General features: G+C 43.8%; 1 protein-coding gene across 3 annotated transcripts in view; it reads left to right on the forward strand.

The window, feature by feature from the left end:
- The first annotated feature begins 2,246 nt into the window (after positions 1–2,246).
- Positions 2,247–21,690, forward strand: part of LOC141174423 (uncharacterized) — a 68,589-nt gene continuing 49,145 nt past the window's right edge. For 2 of the 3 annotated variants that reach the window (XM_073659340.1, XM_073659339.1), the window contains exon 1: positions 2,247–2,338. The gene's annotated coding sequence lies outside the window, so the exon portion shown is untranslated. The remainder of the gene's footprint in view (positions 2,339–21,690) is intronic. The other variant, XM_073659338.1, reaches the window with a different exon arrangement.

Raw genomic sequence — 21,690 nt, forward strand, 5'->3', positions numbered from 1 at the left:
TACACACGCGGCTCCGCTCTGTACACCTCATACACACGCGGCTCCGCTCTGTACACCTCATACACACGCGGCTCCGCTCTGTACACCTCATACACACGCGGCTCCGCTCTGTACACCTCATACACACGCGGCTCCGCTCTGTACACCTCATACACACGCGGCTCCGCTCTGTACACCTCATACACACGCGGCTCCGCTCTGTACACCTCATACACACGCGGCTCCGCTCTGTACACCTCATACACACGCGGCTCCGCTCCGTACACCTCATACACACGCGGCTCCGCTCCGTACACCTCATACACACGCGGCTCCGCTCCGTACACCTCGTACACACGTGGCTCCGTTCCATACAACTCGTACATACAATGGTGGCCAAAAGTATTGGCACCCCTGCAATTCTGTCAGATAATACTCAGTTTCTTCCTGAAAATGATTGCAATCACAAATTCTTTGGTATTATTATCTTCATTTAATTTGTCTTCAATGAAAAAACACAAAAAGAATTGTCCTAAAGCCAAATTGGATACAATTCCACACCAAACCTGAAAAAGGGGGTGGACAAAAGTATTGACACTGTTTGAAAAATCATGTGATGCTTCTCTAATTCGTGTAATTAACAGCACCTGTAACTTACCTGTGGCACCTAACAGGTGTTGGCAATAACCAAATCACACTTGCAGCCAGTTAACATGGATTAAAGTTGACTCAACCTCTGTCCTGTGTCCTTGTGTGTACCACATTGAACATGGAGAAAAGGAAGAAGACCAAAGAACTGAGGACTTGAGAAACCAAATTGTGAGGAAGCATGAGCAATCTCAAGGCTACAAGTCCATCTCCAAAGACCTGAATGTTCCTGTGTCTTCCGTGCGCAGTGTCATCAAGAAGTTTAAAGCCCATGGCACTGTGGCTAACCTCCCTAGATGTGGACGGAAAAGAAAAATTGACGAGGGATTTCAACGCAAGATTGTGCGGATGGTGGATAAAGAACCTCGACTAACATGAAAACAAGTTCAAGCTGCCCTGCAGTCCGAGGGTACAACAGTGTCAACCCGTACTATCCGTCGGCGTCTGAATGAAAAGGGACTGTATGGTAGGATACCCAGGAAGACCCCACTTCTTACCCCGAGACATAAAAAAGCCAGGCTGGAGTTTGCCAAAACTTACCTGAGAGCCTAAAACGTTTTGGAAGAATGTTCTCTGGTCAGATAAGACAAAAGTAGAGCTTTTGGGGAAAAAGCATCAACATAGAGTGTACAGGGAGAAAAAAGAAGCATTCAAAGAAAAGAACACGGCCCCTACAGTCAAACATGGCGGAGGTTCCCTAATGTTTTGGGGTTGCTTTGCTGCCTCTGGCACTGGACTGCTTTACCGTGTGCATGGCATTATGAAGTCTGAAGACTACCAACAAATTTTGCAGCATAATGTGAGGCCCAGTGTGAGAAAGCTGGGTCTCCCTCAGAGGTCATGGGTCTTCCAGCAGGACAATGACCCAAAACACACTTCCAAAAGCACTATAAAATGGTTTGAGAGAAAGCACTGGAGACTTCTAAGGTGGCCAGCAATGAGTCCAGACCTGAATCCCATAGAACACCTGTGGAGAGATCTCAAAATGGCAGTTTGGAGAAGGCACCCTTCAAATATCAGGGACCTGGAGCAGTTTGCCAAAGAAGAATGGTCTACAATTCCAGCAGAGCATTGTAAGAAGCTCATTGATGGTTACCGGAAGCGGTTGTTCAACCAAGTATTAGGCTGAGGGTGCCAATACTTTTGTCTGGCCCATTTTTGGAGTTTTGTGTGAAATAATCAATGATTTGATTTTTGCTTCATTCTCTTTTGTGTTTTTTCATTGAAGACAAATTAAATGAAGATAATAAGACCAAAGAATTTGTGATTGCAATCATTTTCAGGAAGAAACTGAGTATTATCTGACAGAATTGCAGGGGTGCCAATACTTTTGGCCACCACTGTACATGGCTCCGCTCCGTACACCTCGTACACGCACGCCTCCGCTCCGTACACCTCGTACACGCACGCCTCCGCTCCGTACACCTCGTACACGCACGCCTCCGCTCCGTACACCTCGTACACGCACGCCTCCGCTCCGTACACCTCGTACACGCACGCCTCCGCTCCGTACACCTCGTACACGCACGCCTCTGCTACATCCACATATAAACTTCAGCTCATCCAGCACCATGACAACCAGCACAGCAGAGTCCTGCATACACTGAGGCCCCTGATCATGTGACCGCTGACTCCTCCCCTCCTGTGACCTCATCACAGGTCCTGTGCGCACAGATCAGCCATATATGTGGTGGCGGCTCTGCAGGAGGAGGTATGTTCAGATTCCCCATTACTGGACGCAGGGGGCATTAACCCCTTCAGCACTGAGACTCTTTTGGGGTCTTGTGTTGCCCCTTTATAGGAATCATTAACGTTTTTGTTCTGTTACCAGTAATAGATACATACGCCCCAACTATGGAGACAGGAAGTGAGGAAACGTGTTGTTCTCATAGTACAGGACCCTTTATTGGCCCCCACACAGTGTAATGCCCCCATTATGCCCCTTATGCAGAATGTGTAATGCCCCCATTATGCCCCTTATGCAGTATGTATGATGCCCCCCACACAGTGTAATGCCCCCATTATGCCCCTTTTGCAGGATGTATGATACACTCTTGGGGGCAATGCCCCTAATGCAGGATGTATGATGCCCCCCACACAGTGTAATGCTACATAAGGGGTATAATGGCATGTATGATGCCTCCACACAGTGTAATGCCCCTTATGTAGCATGTATGATGCCTACACACAGTGTAATGCCCCCATTATGCTCCTTATGCAGGATGTATGATGCCCCCCACAAAGTGTAATGCCCCCATTATGCCCCTTATGTAGCATGTATGATGCCTCCACACAGTGCAATGCCTCCATTATGCCCCTTATGTAGCATGTGTGATGCCTCCACACAGTGTAATGCCTCCATTATGCCCCTTATGTAGCATGTATGATGCCCCCCACAAAGTGTTATGCCCCTTATGTAGCATGTATGATGCCTCCACACAGTGTAATGCCCCCATTATGCCCCTTATGTAGCATGTATGATGCCTCCACACAGTGTAATGCCGCCATTATGCCCCTGTAATCAGGTGACCGGATGTAACACAGACCAACACAAAGCCTCTATCCGTATGTTACTTTATCTACTGGATACAACTACTGGCATGCGCAGTTACGGGTACGAGTGGCGAGGCAGCAATCAGTTTATCTGGTGTTTTAGTGTGAAGCACGTCACTTCCGGACAGTGGCGTACATAGAAACCATGGGGCCCCATAGCAAATGTCCTAATTGGGTTCCTCTTCCCTCTCGGTGGAGTAAATGGGGTCACGGCACATAGGAGAAGTCACAAAATGGTGTGACTCATAAATTTAAAAACAGAGAGGTACATGTATTACAGTAAATACAGAGTAATGTTGCTCCTATTGAATCCCCTTTACTGTTCTCACCCACACCAATGTCCCTGTTATAGCTCCTCAGAGTATGATGCCTCCAAAAATGCATCTAACGCATTGCATGATACCCCCACACCCACAGTATGATGATCTCAGTGTCCCCAAAATAATATGATGTCCCACAAGTAAATACATCCACAATATGAGGCCCCCATATCACCTCACACAGTATAATACCCCACCAGTACAATTCCACCCACACACTGTATGAACACTCCCACAATGATCCCCACCACAGAGTATGATGGCCCCCTATAAGTACTGACTGATAAAAGAAAGGAAAATACTACTTTCCTAGATAGGTTCCCCTCTTGCGCTGCTCCACTCTGTGCTGCTTGTGGACTGAAGCTCCGTACAGCAGGAGACTTAGGCCACGGCCCCACTATCAGTATTTGGTCAGTATTTTTTGTCAGGAGTGGAAGCCAAAACCAGGAGTGGGTGATAAATGCAGAATTGGTGCAATTGTTTCTATTATACCTTTCTCTGATTGTTCCTCATCTGGTTTTGACTCCCATTCCTGAGAAAAAAATACTGACCGAATATTGATAGTGGGGCCGTGGCCTTAGACAGACAAGCTGAATGATGCAGATCAGTACTGACAGCTGCCTGTTCCACCATTGTGTTCATTGTTGTACTGGGGTACATAGGACCCACCAGTGATATTGATTCCTGGGACCCACCTTAGCCGTACATGATAACAATGACCTAGAAGTGGAACGCAAATATACATTTCTTTAAGCTTCCACTTCTGATCATACATATTGTTGCATGGCAGGAAATAGAAGAGGCATTTGCGGCTATGAGCTCCCTCCATGTTGGGGAGATAAATATGTTTTACACATGGAGTTCAGCTTCTCCTGCTGCCCTATACTGATCATGCAGATCAGTGCCAGGCAGAAGAGAATTGTGCAAATATGAGCATATGGAAAGTACTCGAAATGATCAGGCATCAGGCAGAACTCTTCATGAGCTCTCTGCCCTATTATGAAGGAAATGAACAAAGGGGTTGGAACCATAAGACCCAGTCTTTTAAACTAGATTTTTTTTCTTGCTAAAAATTGTATCCTATAGTCCTAAAATTATAATATATAGAAAAAAAAAACTTTAATGGAGTTGTCATAAATAAAGAAAATGATGCACACGGGTAGCGATCAATACTCACCCTTGTAGCATGACAGTGCCATGTCTCTGATGCTTCTATTCACATGGCCGCAGATGGATATGCATATTTTGCAGCTTGTCAGTAGCATTCAGCTCAAGACCACAAGGCCAGTGATTGGCAGCCATTGTAAGCAGAAGTATCAGGAGATGCCAGGAGCTAGAAAGATGAGCACTTATGAGTTTATTAACAGGGTTGTCCAGACAAAAGGTGCTCATTACCTGGTGGCCAGATTCTGTAAAAATAACAAAATAAATCATATTCCCCTGCTGTCCCCCTCCTGGATCCATCGCAGGCCGCCCCGTGGTTTGCATTAGCATCAATGATGCCACCGCTCTACCAGACACACGACTGCTGCAGCTTGTGATACATACAGTTCAAGTCACCTGACCGCTGCCACCTATCACAAGATTCAGTGTTCCTGTGTCTGGTAGAATGGTGACATCATTTATGCTGGAGCAGACCATAGATCAATCTGTGCTGGATCCAGAAGAGTGACAGCAGGTGAGTAGAATTTATTTTGTTATTTGTACAAAATCTAGCCGCATTAAAACCTTTTACCCAGACAATCTACCGAACATGTATTACTTCTGATGTGCAGCGATTTCATTATTTTGGACAACCTCTTTAACCCTTTCTTCCCAGAGCCATAACTTTTTTTTATTTTTCCATCAATATGGCCATGTGAGGGCTTATTTTTTGAGGGCCAAGTTGTACTTTTGAACAACACCATTGGTTTTGCCATATCTTGTATTGGAAAATGGGTGAAAAAATTCCAAGTGCAGTGAAATTGCAAAAACTGTGAATTTCCACAATTGTTTTTTGGGTATTTTTTTACCATGTTCACTAAATGCTAAAACTGGCCTGCCATTATGATTCTCCTGGTCATTATGAGTTCATAGATACCAAACATGTATAGGTTCTTTTTTATTGAAGTGGTGAAAAAAAACAACAAAGTTTGTTTAAAAAAAAAAAAAAGAAACATTTTCCAAGACCCATAGCGTCTCCATTTTTCGTTATCTGGGGCTGGGTGAGGGCTAAGTTTTTGCGTGCTGAATGGACGCTTTTATTGGTACCATTTTCGTGTAGATACTATGTTTTGATCGCCCGTTATTGCATTTTATTGCAATGTTGCGGCAACCAAAAAAACGTAATTCTGACCTTCTGATTTTTTTCGCGTTACACCATTTACCCATCGGATTAATTCTTTTTTTATATTGATATATCGGGCGATTCTGAACGCAGCGATACCAAACGTGTATTTTTTTTTATTTTTTTTATTTTGAAAGGGGGCTGATTTGAATATATATAATATATATATATATAATATATATATATACAGTACAGACCAAAAGTTTGGATACACCTTCTCATTTAGAGATTTTTCTGTATTTTCATGACTATGAAAATTGTATATTCACACTGAAGGCATCAAAACTATGAATTAACACATGTGGAATTATATACTTAACAAAAAAGTGTGAAACAACTGAAAATATGTCTTATATTCTAGGTTCTTCAAAGTAGCCACCTTTTGCTTTGATGACTGCTTTGCACACTCTTGGCATTCTCTTGATGAGCTTCAAGAGGTAGTCACCGGAAATGGTTTTCACTTCACAGGTGTGCCCTGTCAGGTTTAATAAGTGGGATTTCTTGCCTTATAAATGGGGTTGGGACCATCAGTTGTGTTGTGCAGAAGTCTGGTGGATACACAGCTGATAGTCCTACTGAATAGACTGTTAGCTGCTTTTTTCTTGCAATAATACAAATTCTAAGAAAAGAAAAACGAGTGGCCATCATTACTTTAAGAAATGAAGGTCAGTCTGTCCGAAAAATTGGGCAAACTCTGAAAGTGTCCCCAAGTGCAGTTGCAAAAACCATCAAACGCTACAAAGAAACTGGCTCACATGAGGACCACCCCAGGAAAGGAAGACCAAGAGTCACCTCTGCTTCTGAGGATAAGTTTATCCGAGTCATCAGCCTCAGAAATCGCAGGTTAACAGCAGCTCAGATTAGAGACCAGGTCAATGCCACACAGAGTTCTAGCAGCAGACACATCTCTTCAACAACTGTTAAGAGGAGACTTTGTGCAGCAGGCATTCATGGTAAAATAGCTGCTAGGAAACCACTGCTAAGGACAGGCAACAAGCAGAAGAGACTTGTTTGGGCTAAAGGACACAAGGAATGGACATTAGACCAGTGGAAATCTGTGCTTTGGTCTGATGAGTCCAAATTTGAGATCTTTGGTTCCAACAACCGTGTCTTTGTGCGACTCAGAAAAGGTGAACGGATGGACTCTACATGCCTGGTTCCCACCGTGAAGCATGGAGGAGGAGGTGTGATGGTGTGGGGGTGCTTTGCTGGTGACACTGTTGGGTATTTATTCACAATTGAAGGCATCCTGAACCAGCATGGCTACCACAGCATCTTGCGGTGGCATGCTATTCCATCCGGTTTGCGTTTAGTTGGACCATCATTTATTTTTCAACAGGACAATGACCCCAAACACACCTCCAGGCTGTGTAAGGGCTATTTGACCAAGAGGGAGAGTGATGGGGTGCTACACCAGATGACCTGGCCTCCACAGTCACCAGACCTGAACCCAATCGAGATGGTTTGGAGTGAGCTGGACCGCAGATTGAAGGCAAAAGGGCCAACAAGTGCTAAGCATCTCTGGGAACTCCTTCAAGATTGTTGGAAGACCATTTCCGGTGACTGCCTCTTGAAGCTCGTCAAGAGAATGCCAAGACTGTGCAAAGCAGTCATCAAAGCAAAAGATGGCTACTTTGAAGAACCTAGAATATAAGACATATTTTCAGTTGTTTCACACTTTTTTGTTAAGTATATAATTCCACATGTGTTAATTCATAGTTTTGATGCATTCAGTGTGAATGTACAATTTTCAAAGTCATGAAAATACAGAAAAATCTTTAAATGAGAAGGTGTGTCCAAACTTTTGGTCTGTACTGTATATATATATATGTGTGTGTTAATATCTTTAAAAACATTTTTTTCTCGCTGTACACTTGCTTCAGTAGTCTCCATGGGAGACTAGAAGCTGCGATCGTCTGATCTCCAGTGTTACATATAGCAGGGCTTCCTTCCTGCAGAGATCTGTCTATCGCTGGCAGTAGGTGGAGGGGAAGCTGCCAGGGACCCACCTGTCTGACTAGTCTACAGCACAGTCTGGTCCTCAGCTGCTAATAAAGTGTTTTTCTTTGAAATGCCACAGTTTTGGAGTCAGATATACCTGGCTGGGATCATACAGCTGGTGCTTGATAAATGCAGCCCACAGTTTGGGCAGCATTTATCAGGTTCACTTTGGGCCACTTTCAGACACGTCAGTGTCTCCAGTTCGTGTGGTTACCGTTTCCTGACGTACCGTAGACACATACACACTTAGACCCATTCAAATCAATGGGTCTGTGCACAAGTCAGTGTGTTTCCAGAGACCGTGTGTCCATGGGCAAGACATGTTGACATGTCTGTTTTTTTTTGCGCTGCATGTGCCGTAAAATGTCCCACACATCCATGTGTCATCAATGTGACTCGTACCGGCGCCTGGGAATCAGCTGTACAGTTAGCGCTGTTCCTAAGCGCCGGGTGCTGAACGCTGCCTTCATCATTGTCCCCTGTCGGCGCTGCGATCAGTGCGAGCAAGGGACAATGGTGAGAGTAGTATTCTACTCCAGCTGTGTCCTGGGGTAAAAATAAGAATAGAATAAAAAAAATTGTTATACTCACCTGTCCGAAGATGTCCCCTGCTGTAATCCACCTGACCGCTCACGCCAAGGAGCCGGGGAGAATGACTCGTTCCAGCAAGCGGGCCCCGGAGCTGCGCTGAGCTCAGTGAGTGAGTGACAGGACACCGTTAGCTGTAGGAGTCAGTCTTCCCGGCTCCTCGGCATGAGCGGTCAGATATATTACAGCGGGGGACACTTAAAATAGGTGAGTATAAAGAATTTTTTCATTTTATTCTTATTTTTACAGTTGGAGACAGTGGGAGCAGAATACTATTGTCGTCATTAACCCATGCTGGTGCTGATCGCAGCGCCGGCAGGGGACTATGATGAGCGCAGCGTTCAGCACCCGGCGCTTGGGAACCCCACTAAGTGTACCGCTGATTCCCAGGCGCCGGAACATGTGATCCTGATGTTGCCACACAGGTGCAGTCGGAAACGGATATCTCCTGTACTGGCTTTTCTGCTACCACAAATATCAGGACTTGTGAAACCTGCCTTAAATAAATTTATTCATCTGTATGTTCACAAGCGGCACTTTAGCCCCACCACATGTGCCTTTTCTTAAACTTGTAATGGACCTGAAATGCTGTATATGACCATATGTGAATACATGGATGTACTAAGTACATGTGCATCACATACAGATATGTACACAGATACATGGACATAACACACATAGAAACACACACACATATATGCACACAAATTACACATGCACTTACCCTCTCTGCAGATGATGCGTGCGGCTTACCAGCTTCTTCATCCTGTACCCTGTACTTATGTCTTCTCTGTGGTGCAGCCTTCCCTTCACCTGGGGCCCGACTGCAGAGCTCTCCTGCTGTAATTGCAGGGCAGAAGGCAGGAGAGGGAGAGCGGAGTATTATTATACAGAGCGGGGTGGGGGCCGGGAGAGCTGTGACCATACTGTAAGCTGCTTCTCTGCTCTGCTGGAACCCCGAGCTGGTGGGCTTATCCTCCTCTTCTGCTCTAACAGAGCACTGAGAGCAGAGATAGATGCTGGGAAAGGAAGTTGTTTCTGCTCTCTCTGGAGTCACGACAAACCAGTAGTATGGATAAAAATGTAGGTTTATTGTTTACGCGTTTCAGAGTCCACCGACTCCTTCCTCAGGATAACCATACATAACCTGTCCTGAGGAAGGAGTCGGTGGACTCTGAAACACGTAGACAATAAACCTACATTTTTATACATACTAATGGTTTGTTGTGACTCCACAGAGCGCAGAAACAACTTCCTTTCCCAGCATCTATCTCTGACATATCCATAGGAAGCTGCAGCATCTGGAGTCCAGGCTTTACAGGTATTGTATCCCAAACAACCCTACTAGGTGAGCAGTTTTTAATACTTCTGTACCATTTATTAATTGGATAAGACCCTATTGCGCTCTTGCATTTTTTCATAGAGCACTGAGACAGAGGCATCCTCTACGTGGTGGACACAGTGCAGCCAGAGTAGCAGAGGTAGATCCTTCTCCCGACTCCGGGCCCACGAAATCCTCCGCTGGTCCTGACGGAGCCTGGTTGTTTTCAACTGTAACTTCATCCTAAGGATGCAGATACTGTTGAAATTCTGATGAAGGTGTGCTGTTACACACTGAGCCCCCCTGTCTCATGGACCCCATAGCAGCTGTGTGGGCTGCTGCCATGGACGGTATGCCCCTGCTTCCATACATTTACATACCTCCCAACTTTTGGAGAACAGAAAGAGGGACACATCATGTGGCGTGCATAGTGTGCCGCTGAAAATTTTGGCCACGCCACTGGTCACACCCCAATCAAAGTCCATTCACCATTATCTTTCTCCTCCGGCAGGAGGAGTTGTCAGAGGAGCGCTGATAATGAGGGGCATTCAGCAGACGCCCAAGACTGCAGGGTGCAGACCCAAATCCAGGACATTTGGGGCTAGAGATGAGCGAATGGATTCTCAGGTCCTGTGTCCAGATCAGTGCTACCTGGCGGCTGGATAGGAGGCCGTGAATCTCTAACCATCCGGCGGCTTTTGATCACCCAGGGCAGTGTGACGTCATCTGTCCACCCTGCTCATTTCTAGTTGGGACCTGTGGATTATTTTTTTGATTCTTCATTCACAGTCGGAGCCGCCACAACTTTCTCCTCTTTATGTAGCCTCACTAAACGACATCTGACTTTTTTTGTGTCTGTAAGGCCGTGTTCACACGTTGCAGAAATACTGTGTTTTTTGTTTTCTGCAGGATCTGCAGCAAACTACACAATAGCAATATTCTCCCGCTTATTTGTTGCTTTTCTGGTACAGATGTGAAGCTGCATTTTTAATGTGCTTTTTATAGTACAGAAAAGCTTTGATTCTGCACTTAATAAAGTATCTGCGTTTTTTTTAGGCTCCACATAGAAGCATCTAAAGAATAAAAAGTACCAAAGCCGCACAATTCAGCGGTGTCCTTGGGCGCACATCGGGCTCCTTTTTTTATTTAAGTAGTTTTTATTATGGATTTTTTACATGAATGGGGTAAAGAAAAAGGGGGGAGACATATTATAAATACACAGTAATATAGAAAAAGGGGGGGGACATATTATAAATATACAGTAATATAGAAAAAGGGGGGAATTATTATGAATACACAGTAATATAGAAGCAAACAAAAACAAAATAAAAGCAACATTTAAAGGGGTGAAAGATATAGGCAACATAATGGGTGGAATAAATTAATCAATTTAAAATCTTTGAAAATCAACAAATGAAAGTCAGACATTGCTTTTCAACCCTGCTTTCACAGAATTTTAAAAAAAATTAAACCTATGAAATTGGCCTGGACAGAAATGATGGTTCTTGTTAACTTAATATTTTGTTGAACAACCTTTTGAGGTAATCACTGCAATCAAACAATTCCTGTAACTGTCAATGAGACTTCTGCACCTCTCGACAGGTATTTTGGCCCTCTTCTCATGAGCAAACTGCTCCAGTTGCCTCGTGTTTGAAGGTTGCCTTTTCCAGACGGCATGTTTCAGCTCTTTCCAAAGATGCTCAATAGGATTTAGGTCAGGGCTCATAGAAGGCCACTTCAGAATAGTCCAATGTTTTCCACTTAGCCATTCTTGGGTGTTTTTAGCTGTGTGTTTTGGGTCATTATCCTGTTGTAAGACCCATGACCTGCGACTGAGACCGAGCTTTTTGACAATGGGCAGCACATTTCTCTCTAGAATGCCGTGATAGTCTTGAGATTTCATTATACCCTGCACAGATTCAAGACACCCTGTGCCAGATGCAGCAAAGCAGCCCCAGAACATAACAGCCTCCTCCTTTAGCAAATTCCAGTCTGGTTTTTTTTTTATGATTTTGTTTTCAACAATGGTGTTCTCCTTGGTCGTTTCCCATGAAGTCCACTTTGGATCAAACAACGACGGATGGTGCGATCTGACACTGATGTCCCTTGAGCTTGAAGTTCACCTTTAATCTCTTTAGAAGTTTTCCTGGGCTGTTTTGTTACCATTCATATTATCCGTCTCTTTGATTTGTCATCAATTTTCCTCCTGCGGCCACGTCCAGGGAGGTTGGCTACAGTCCCATGGATCTTAAATTTCTGAATAATACGTGCAACTGTAGTCACAGGAACATCAGGCTGCTTGGAGATGGTCTTCTTACCTTTTAACATGCTTGTCTATAATTTTCTTTCTAATCTCCTGAGACAACTCTTTCCTTTTCTTCCTATGGTCCATGTTGAGTGTGGTACACACCATGTCACCAAACAGCACAGTGAGTATCTGTAGCCCTATATACAGGCCGATTGACTGATTACAAGATTGTAGACACCTGTGATGCTAATTAGTGGACACAACTTGATTTAACATGTCCCTTTTGTCACATTATTTTCAAGGGTACAATAATTTCTGTCCAGGCCTATTTCATGAGTTTAATTTTTTTTCAATTCTGTGGAAGCAGGGTTGAAAAGCAATGTCTGACTTTCATTTGTTCATTTCCATAAATTTTTTATTTATTATTACTTTTGTCAAGTTATTTCTGTGACCATTGTGGGTTTTTCTTTCATTAAACGAGGGGTACCAACAATTTTGACCATGTGTTTATATCTGTGTTATTTGCTGATTTGTGATGTTTATTCTTTTTTATAAAACTCATTAAAAATTACAAGATTTTTTTCATTATCAAGTGTTTTTCATTATAATTGTTTTTTACAATTTTATAGGCTGATTTTTTTTTAAATATTTTTAGAATAAAAATATATATATTGTACACAGCAGTGTTTTTCTAGCAGTACAATAAGGCTATAGTCAACTTCTATAGTATAGATCAAGTACACAGAATTCTCCTAGTGACATCAGAGCTTGTAGCTGAGCAGCTTAAGTGCCTATGTCAACAACATTTTAAGGTTGTGGCTTCAAGACCAGGGACTCACAAAAAAAAAAATGTTGTAATTGCAATTGCTCATTAGTTTTACTACTTTTGTAGGACCAAAACAATCATTTTCTTCACCTCAGTATACAGACTAGCGTCTCCACTACTGAAATTGACTTGCTGCAGGTGAGTTTGGATATGTGCCCATGATCAGAAGCCGCTCCGGGTTTGAAGCTGTGCAGCGTCCATATGTTACAGCACAGTGGTTGGTCTTTCTAGAAATCCCATGTCCACTATGCATGCATCTGAGGCTGCGGATCACCTGCGGACACGTACATGCGCCGTGTTTTTGCTGACGACACCAAATGTAGGATATTAACCCTTTAACAATGGGTGACTTATTAGTACACACATTTGCGTACCCCACTGTTCAGTGAGGGCTGCTGCGCTGAGCCCTCACTGAACCGAGCACATGTCAGCTGATTCTTACAGCTGACATGTGCCCGCAACAGCCGCGGGTGGAATCGCGATCCACCCGCGGCTGTTAACATGTTAAATGCCGCTGTCAATCTCCGACAGCGGCATTTAACGCGCGCTTCCTGGAAGGCGCGTCCTAAGCCCCGCCCACCGGCGACCCCGTCACGTGATCGCGGGTCACCGATGGGTGGGCATGACAACCCAGGGTCTACAGCAGACGCCTGTGGTTGTCATGATCTGGTCGCTATGAGCGCCACCTAGTGGTCGGCGCTCATAGCACAGGACCAATTCTGCTATATGCAGGGGATCTGCTGATCCCCTGTAGGTAGCAGAAACGATCGGATAGTTGCTGCTTCTAGTCTCCTATGGAGACTATTGAAGCATGCAAAAAGTGAAAAAAAAAAGTTTTTAAAAAAAATTAAAAAAATATAAAAGTTTAAATCACCCCCCTTTCGCCCCATTCAAAATAAAATAATAATAAAAAAAAACCCACACACATATTTGGTATCTCCGCGTTCAGAATCGCCCCATCTATCAATATAAAAAAAGAATTATTCCGATCGGTAAACGGCGTAACGAGAGAAAAATTCTAAACGCCAGAATTACGTTTTTTTGGTCCCCGCAACATTGCAATAAAATGCAATAACGGGCAATCAAAACATCTTATCTACCCCAAAATGGTATAAATAAAAACTTCAGCTCGGTGGGCAAAAAATAAGCCCTCACCCAGCCCCAGATCCCAAAAAATGGAGACGCTATGGGTCTTAGAAAATGGCGCTATTTTTTTTTTTTTTTAACCAAATTTTGGAATTATTTTTCACCACTTAAAAAAGAACCTATACATGTTTGGTGTCTACGAACTCGTAATGACCTGTAGAATAAGAATGGCAGGTCAGTTTTAGCATTCAGTGAATGTGGTAAAAAAATTAATAAAAAACAACTGTGGTATTGCACTTTTTTTGCAATTTCACCGCATTTGGAATTTTTTTCCCGTACACGATATGGTAAAACTAGTAATGGCGTTGAAAAGTACAACTCATCCCGCAAAAAATAAGCCCTCACATGGCCATATTGACCAAAAAATAAAAACGCTATGGCTCTGGGAACAAGGGGAGCAAAAAACGAAAATGCAAAAACAGAAAATGCTCCGGGGCTTAAGGGGTTAAAATCTGAGCTTAACATTACAATGTTGCAGAATGATCTGGATAAGATGACTGAATGGGCGTGCACTTGGTAGATGAGGTTTAATGTAGATAAATATAGAGTAATGCACCAAGGACGGAGTAATTCTATTGCTGCATATACATTAAATGGGAGTATACTTGGGACTACAGAACAGGAGAAGAACTTGGGTATTCTGGTTACAAGTAAGCTGAGCAGCCGTACTCAATGTCAAGCAGCTGCCGCAAAAGCAAACAAGAGTTTAGGATGTATAAAAAGAGAAATAAAATCCCGCGATCCCAATGTATTGTTACCCCTTTATAAATCACTGGTGAGGCCACATCGAGAATATGGGATACTGTTTTGGGCTCCACATTTTAAAAAGGATATTTAGAAGTTAGAGTCAGTTCAAAGGCGGCAACTAGATTATTACAAGGGATGGAGGCCTCTCATATGAGGAGAGGTTGAAAATGTTGAGTCTGTTAAGCTTAGAAAAACGACGCCTCAGAGGGGATCTCATTTACATGTATAAATATATGTGTGGTCAGTACAAAAGGACTAGCACATGACTTATTCCTTCCAAAAACCATACTAAGGACCAGGGGGCACTCATTACGGGTGGAAGAAAGGCGATTCAGGCACCTAAACAGGAAAGGGTTCTTTACAGTCAGAGCAGTCAGACTGTGGAATACCTGACCACAAGAGGAAGTAATGACCAATATTATAACAGCTTTCAAAAAAGGGCTGGACGATTTCCTCGATACACATAATATTGTGGGCTACGGTTAAATTAGACAAAATATAACACCTATAGTAGAACATTTAATACGATAATAGTAATTACATAACTAGTATTATAATTAGGTTTGATCTAGGGTTTTTGGACTTATCACCTTTTAGGCTATGTGCCCACGAAGCAGAAGTGCTCCAGATTTTTTCCTGAGCGTTTCTGCATCTCCCTGGCAGAAAAGACGCATGCGGATTGTACATGCGGATTGTACATGCGGATTGTGCATGCGTTTTCCTGCCAGGGACATGCAGATGTGAAGCGTTTTTCACATGCCTTTCCGCATGCGGGTTGACAAGCGCTTTCCAAGCGATTTTAGCATCACTTGGAAAGTGCTTGACAACTTGGTCACACTATATAAATCCATGCATATATAGTGTGACCGTAAAGAATGGTTAAAAATAAAAAAATAAATCTATACTTACCTTCTGATGGCCCCCGCAGTCTTGCTTCGCTCCGTCCTGGCTTGCCGGCAGCTCGCGGTACACTGCACTGAAGGACCTGCCGTCACATGACTAAATGACGTCAGCCCAGGTCCTTCAGTCCACTGCGATCTGACGGCAAGGGCCGCTGATCTCCCGATGGCAAGTGTGAATGGAGGACCGGGGAACGGCGCCGCCTAGGCCGCCGGTCGGGGTACTTCTGCTGCGAGCAGCCCGGAGATGACCGGCTAGCGCCGGTCATCTGCCGGCTGCATCGCCGCTGACCTCCGTGCGGCAGATGAGCCGCTAACGGCCGCCATCTTGTTCTGAAATCCCGCATCGCTGATTGGCTGCGGCCAGACCAATCAGCGACGCAGGATTTCCTGGACGAACAGACAGACGGGATAAGCCAATTATATAGTAGATGTTTCAGGACCGCAGCATGTCAAACTCTTGCGGAGTCGCTAGTCTCCACAACAGAAATTTGACCACTAGAATCTATTGAATGCGGTAAATCCACATGGTTCAGTGAACACATGTGGATTTACCTTTGTTAAATAGAAAGCTGTGTTTTGGAAGCAGCAAAAATAGGCTGCGTCCAAAGCGCTGCAATGTCCGGATTGTGGCAAACAGCCTAATATTAAAAAAATGGAGTGGACTTCCGTGTCATTTTCATAACCAGCAGAGGGAAAGCCAACCGCTGGGAGCTGATATTAGTGTCCAGGGACGGGGCCATTGGCCAAAAATGTTCCCTGGCTATTATTAACAGCCCACAGCTGTTTGCTTTACTGGCTAGATTATAGGGGGACCTCAGATAAAAATTGACGTATGGTCCTCCTATAAAATCTAACCAGTAAAGGCTAAACAGACAGCTGTGAGCTGATATTAATAGGCAGGGACAGGGCCATGGATACTAGCCCCCTGCGAGGCTAATAATATCTGCTCTCAGGAGACACAGAAATGGCGCATCCATAAGCTGCGCCAAATCTTGCGCTTATCCTCCGCTCTTCCCACTGCCGTGTCGTAGCGGTGGCTAGTGGGATAATAAGGTTGGGGTTCATGTCAGCCATGTATTGGTTGCTGACATGAATCCCAGGTTAGTAATGGAGGGTGTCTATAAGACGCCCCCATTATTAACCCCGTAGTAAGGTTTTTGACATTTTTCAATAAAGACACGGCTAGAATAAAGTCTTTTATTTTAAAGGGAATATGTCACCCCCTGGGACTTTTCAGACCGTTAATATGGGCATACAGGTGATAGAAATGTGACACTCTTGTCAGTGTATAGTGCTGCACTGCTGGGGCTGAGTTCACTGGAGTTCATTAGCAGTTCATAAGCCAAACCTCCGACTCCTCAATTTCCATGACGACTCCAACTCCGACTTCCTCATACATGGCTCATGTTTAAGTGATAAATTTACTGTAGCACAGATTCATCTCAGCTAAAAGTCTAGACCCTTAGATCAGGAATAGGACATTTCATAACTTTCCCAAATTCTTATGAAAAAATATTCCCCACAAACTGCATTGAACTACTATACCCAATTTATTATACAGTGCTCAAAAAAATAAAGGGAACACTTAAACAACAGAATATAACTCTACAAGTAAATCAAACTTCTGTGAAATCAAACTGTCCACTTAGGAAGCAACACTGACTGACAATCAATTTCACATGCTGTTGTGCAAATGGAATAGACAATAGATGGAAATTATTGGCAATTATCCAGACACCCTCAATAAAGGAGTGGTTCTGCAGGTAGGGACCACAAACCACATGTCAGTACCAATGCTTTCTGGCTGATGTTTTGGTCACTTTTGAATGTTGGTTGTGCTTTCACACGTGTGGTAGGATGAGACGGACTCTACAACCCACAGAAGTTGCTCAGGTAGTGCAGTTTATCCAGGATGGCACATCAATGCGAGCTGTGGCAAGAAAGTTTGCTGTGTCTGTCAGTGTAGTGTCCAGAGGATGGAGGCACTACCAGGAGACAGGCCAGTACACCAGGAGACGTGGAGGGGGCCGTAGGAGGGCAACAACCCAGCCGCAGGACCGCTACCTCTTCCTTTGTGCAAGGAGGAACAGGAGAAGCACTGCCAGAGCCTTGCGGAATGACCTCCAGCAGGCTACAAATGTGCATGTGTCTGCACAAAAGGTTAGAAACCGACTCCATGATGGTGGTATGAGGGCCCGATGTCCACAGATGGAGGCCTCCATGTGCCCGACAGAGGTAGCTTGACTGCCATTAGGTACCGAGATGAGATCCTCAGACCCCTTGTCAGACCATATTCTGGTGCGGTTGGCCCTGGGTTCCTCCTAATGCAGGACAATGCCATACCTCATGTGGCTGGAGTGTGTCAGCAGTTCCTGCAAGATGAAGGCATTGAAGCTATGGACTGGCCTGCCCGTTCCCCAGGCCTGAATCCTATTGAGCACATCTGGGACATCATGTCTCTCTCCATCCACCAACGTCACGTTGCACCACAGACTGTCCAGGAGTTGGCGGATGCTTTAGTCCAGGTCTGGGAGGAGATCCCACAGGAGATCATCCGCAACCTCATCAGGAGCATGCCCAGGCATTGTAGGGAGGTCACAGAGGCACGTGGAGGCCATACACAATACGGAGCCTCATTTTGACTTGTTTTAAGGACATTACATCAAAGTTGGATCAGCCTGTAGTGTGTTTTTCCACTTTAATTTTGGGGGTGACTCCAAATCCAGGCCTCCATTGGTTAATAAATTTGATTTCCATTGATGATTTTTGTGTGATTTTGTTGTAAGCGCTTTCAACTTTGTACAGAACAAAGTATTCCATGAGAATATTTCATTCATTCAGATCTAGGATGTGTTATTTGAGTGTTCCCTTTATGTTTTTGAGCAGTGTATATTTTAGGAGTCGAAGTTGGTCCATTTTATACCAACTCCACCAAAATGGGCTCTGTATTCGACTCAGACTCCCCAGCCCTGGCTCCAATGCCCTCACTTGCTGCACCAGTGTTGCGTGGGAAAATTCCCATGCAGCACCGATGCCGTAAGTGAGGGCACCGGAGCTCGTCAGCTGATGAACTCTGGTGAACTCAGCCCCAGCAGTGATGTACACTGTGAGAGTGATCGCGCTCCTGTCAGTGTATTGCCGGCTGCCAGGTGATTGGGTCACCGTGGGACATTGGAAGGACGGCGTACAGATGAGAATAATGTGTTTTTTTATTTTAATTTAGATATATTTTTACTTTGTTTCTTTTTTTAACACAGCGCACAGACACCGGCTGAGAAGACTACTTCTCCACTCAGCCGCACCTGCTCCCGCTGTTATCTGTGGGAGAGGCCGTCGGATGATGGGAGGAGTAGTCTTCCACGGGTACCATTCTTTGTGCGTTTTTGTAGTGTTTTTGGCTCATTGACTTGAATTGAGTCAGTCAAATATGCAGCAAACATCTGACTCAATTCAATGACAATCCTAACATAATCCTGTCATTGCATTAGCTGGCACACGGATTACCAAGCGTTTTTGGTTCATTTCCACGCGGAAAAAACGCAGTGAAAATGCATCAAAAACGCACAGTGTGAACATAGCCTAAGACTCCATGCACTGCAGGCACAATGGCGTCCCTACATCACACATGTAGTATGGAGCCTCAGTACTCACACTGCACAGACTGGAGCAGCACACCTCAGGAACGGAGTTGGTTGAGTAGTGTGTTTTTTGTTTTTTTCTTTTTTTAATATGAAGAATTGTGGGGGGCAATCATACTGTGTGGGAGCCCTCATTCTGAGCTAAATGGGCACACAGGAGAACAATTTCATGGTGATGAGTCAGATATGGATAAGTAAGTGAGAAATACAGACCTTTTTGGTTTATCTGGTTGCAGACTTGAATTGATAGGGTGTTGTGTGCCAGGAGGGAGACATCAAATAGTATGTTCTGAAGAAAAGCAAAGATATAATGGCAGTGTGACTCCGGATTCCAGGCAGAGAGCATAGCGGAGACAAAGAGCAGGGTGAGGTCCTTAGCTCAGGCCAGGAGATCTACTTAGATGGTACAGAACTTTGCCCTGTGTGGACAGTAGGCCTAATTAAAGGGGATTAAGATAAGGAAGGGTTCCTTATCTTAGACAAACAGGATTTAAGCAAACAATTGTGTATACTTGTGAGGAAGCCACAGTGTTGCTAAACTGGGACACAAGAACGGAGAACTGAAGAGGCAGTGCCACTGCAAGGAGTGTGTGGTCCTCATCGAATTGATTTTGTGAGTACTAATGAGGAGTCGTATCGATGTACAGGTGCATCTCACAAAATTAGAATATCATCAACAAGTTAATTTATTTCAGTTCTTCAATACAAAAAGAGTGATCTATTTCAAGTGTTTATTTCTGGTAATGTTGATGAATATGGCTTACAGCCAATGAAAACACAAGTCATTATCTCTGTAAACTTGAATAATTAACAAAAAACACCTGCAACGGCTTCCTACGCGTTTAAAAAGGTCCCTTATTCTGTTTCAGTAGGCTCCACAATCATGGGGAAGACTGCTGACTTGACAGATGTCCAGAAGGCAGTCATTGACATACTCCTCAAGATCCCAGAGTTCCAATTTTCTTTTGGAAATCAAGGTCCCAGAGTCTGGAGGAAGAGTGGAGAGGCCACAATCCAAGCTGCTTGAGGTCTAGTGTGAAGTTTCCACAATCAGTGATGGTTTGGGGAGCCATGTCATCTGCTGATGTAGGTCCACTGTGTTTTATCAAGACCAAAGTCAGCGCAGCCGTCTACCAGGAAATTTTAGAGCACTTCATGCTTCCCTTTGCCAATGGAAATTTCATTCTCCAGCAGGACTTGGCACCTGTCCACACTGCCAAAAGTACCAATACCTGGTTTACAAACAACAGTATCACTGTACTTGATTGGCCAGCAAACTCGTCTGACCTTAACCCCATAGAGAATCTATGGGGTATTGTCAAGAGGAAGACCCCAGACCCAACAATGCAGACGAGCTGAAGGCTGCTATCAAAGCAACCTGGGCTTCCATAACACCTCAGCAGTGCCACAGGCTGATCGCCTCCATGCCACGCCGCATTGATGCAGTAATTGATGCAAAAGGAGCCCCGGCCAAGTATTGAGTGCATTTACTGAACATACATTTCAGTAGGTCAACATTTCGGATTTTAAAAACATTTTTCAAGCTGTTGTTATAAAGTATTCTAATTTACTGAGATAATGACTTTTGTGTTTTCATTGGCTGTAAGCCATAATCATCAACAATAACAGAAATAAAGACTTGAAATAGATCACTCTGTTTGTAATGACTCTATATAATGAGTTTCACTTTTTGTATTGAGTATATATAAATGAGGAGGGGTGCACCATGCACCAGTCACTAAGTATATCAATTATTAGCGGGTGCTAGATCCTGCATCGAAATAATCAATCATAAATGGCAAAGAGAGAGGAAAGAAACAATGCAAAATTGGATGTGCACACCTAGATTCAAATCAATTATATCAAAATACAAGGTTTATTAATGTACACTGGCATATTAAAAACAGAGACCATGTCCAAGAATCACGAAGTAACAAATAACATGATGGTTCAAATAATCATGATTATAACATGGGTCCAGGTAGATCCACTCCCACAAACTTATGTATTCGTTATAGCCACCATATATCATGGAGGTCAGGTATACCAGAATGTATCCACAACTGGGTAGAAAATCATGCAAAGATCAATAATACACAGGTTTATGCTATATAGCTATAGTACAAAAAGAAAACAAAAAAAAAAAACAGGTGTCCCTGGAGGGGGTTAACAGCTACAATGCAATACCTGTATTGAAACCCAGTGTCTTGTGTATGTGCCACCATATAGTAATCAGGTGGAGGCAGAGGCTCAAATCAGATCTATGGTGCCTGATCTATTGTATTGCTGTCCAAGCAGCTTCGTCAGGGCAGGTCCTACCATTAATTTTGTCAGTGCATATATAAATACAGTATATGTATATATGTGTATGTGTGTGTGTGTGTATATATATATATATATATATATATATATATATATATATATATATATATATATATATATATAAT

The sequence above is a fragment of the Phyllobates terribilis genome, unplaced genomic scaffold (assembly GCF_046119375.1).
Source record: "Phyllobates terribilis strain yellow unplaced genomic scaffold, ASM4611937v1 Scaffold_13__5_contigs__length_258822181, whole genome shotgun sequence".
NCBI lineage: Eukaryota > Metazoa > Chordata > Amphibia > Anura > Dendrobatidae > Phyllobates > Phyllobates terribilis.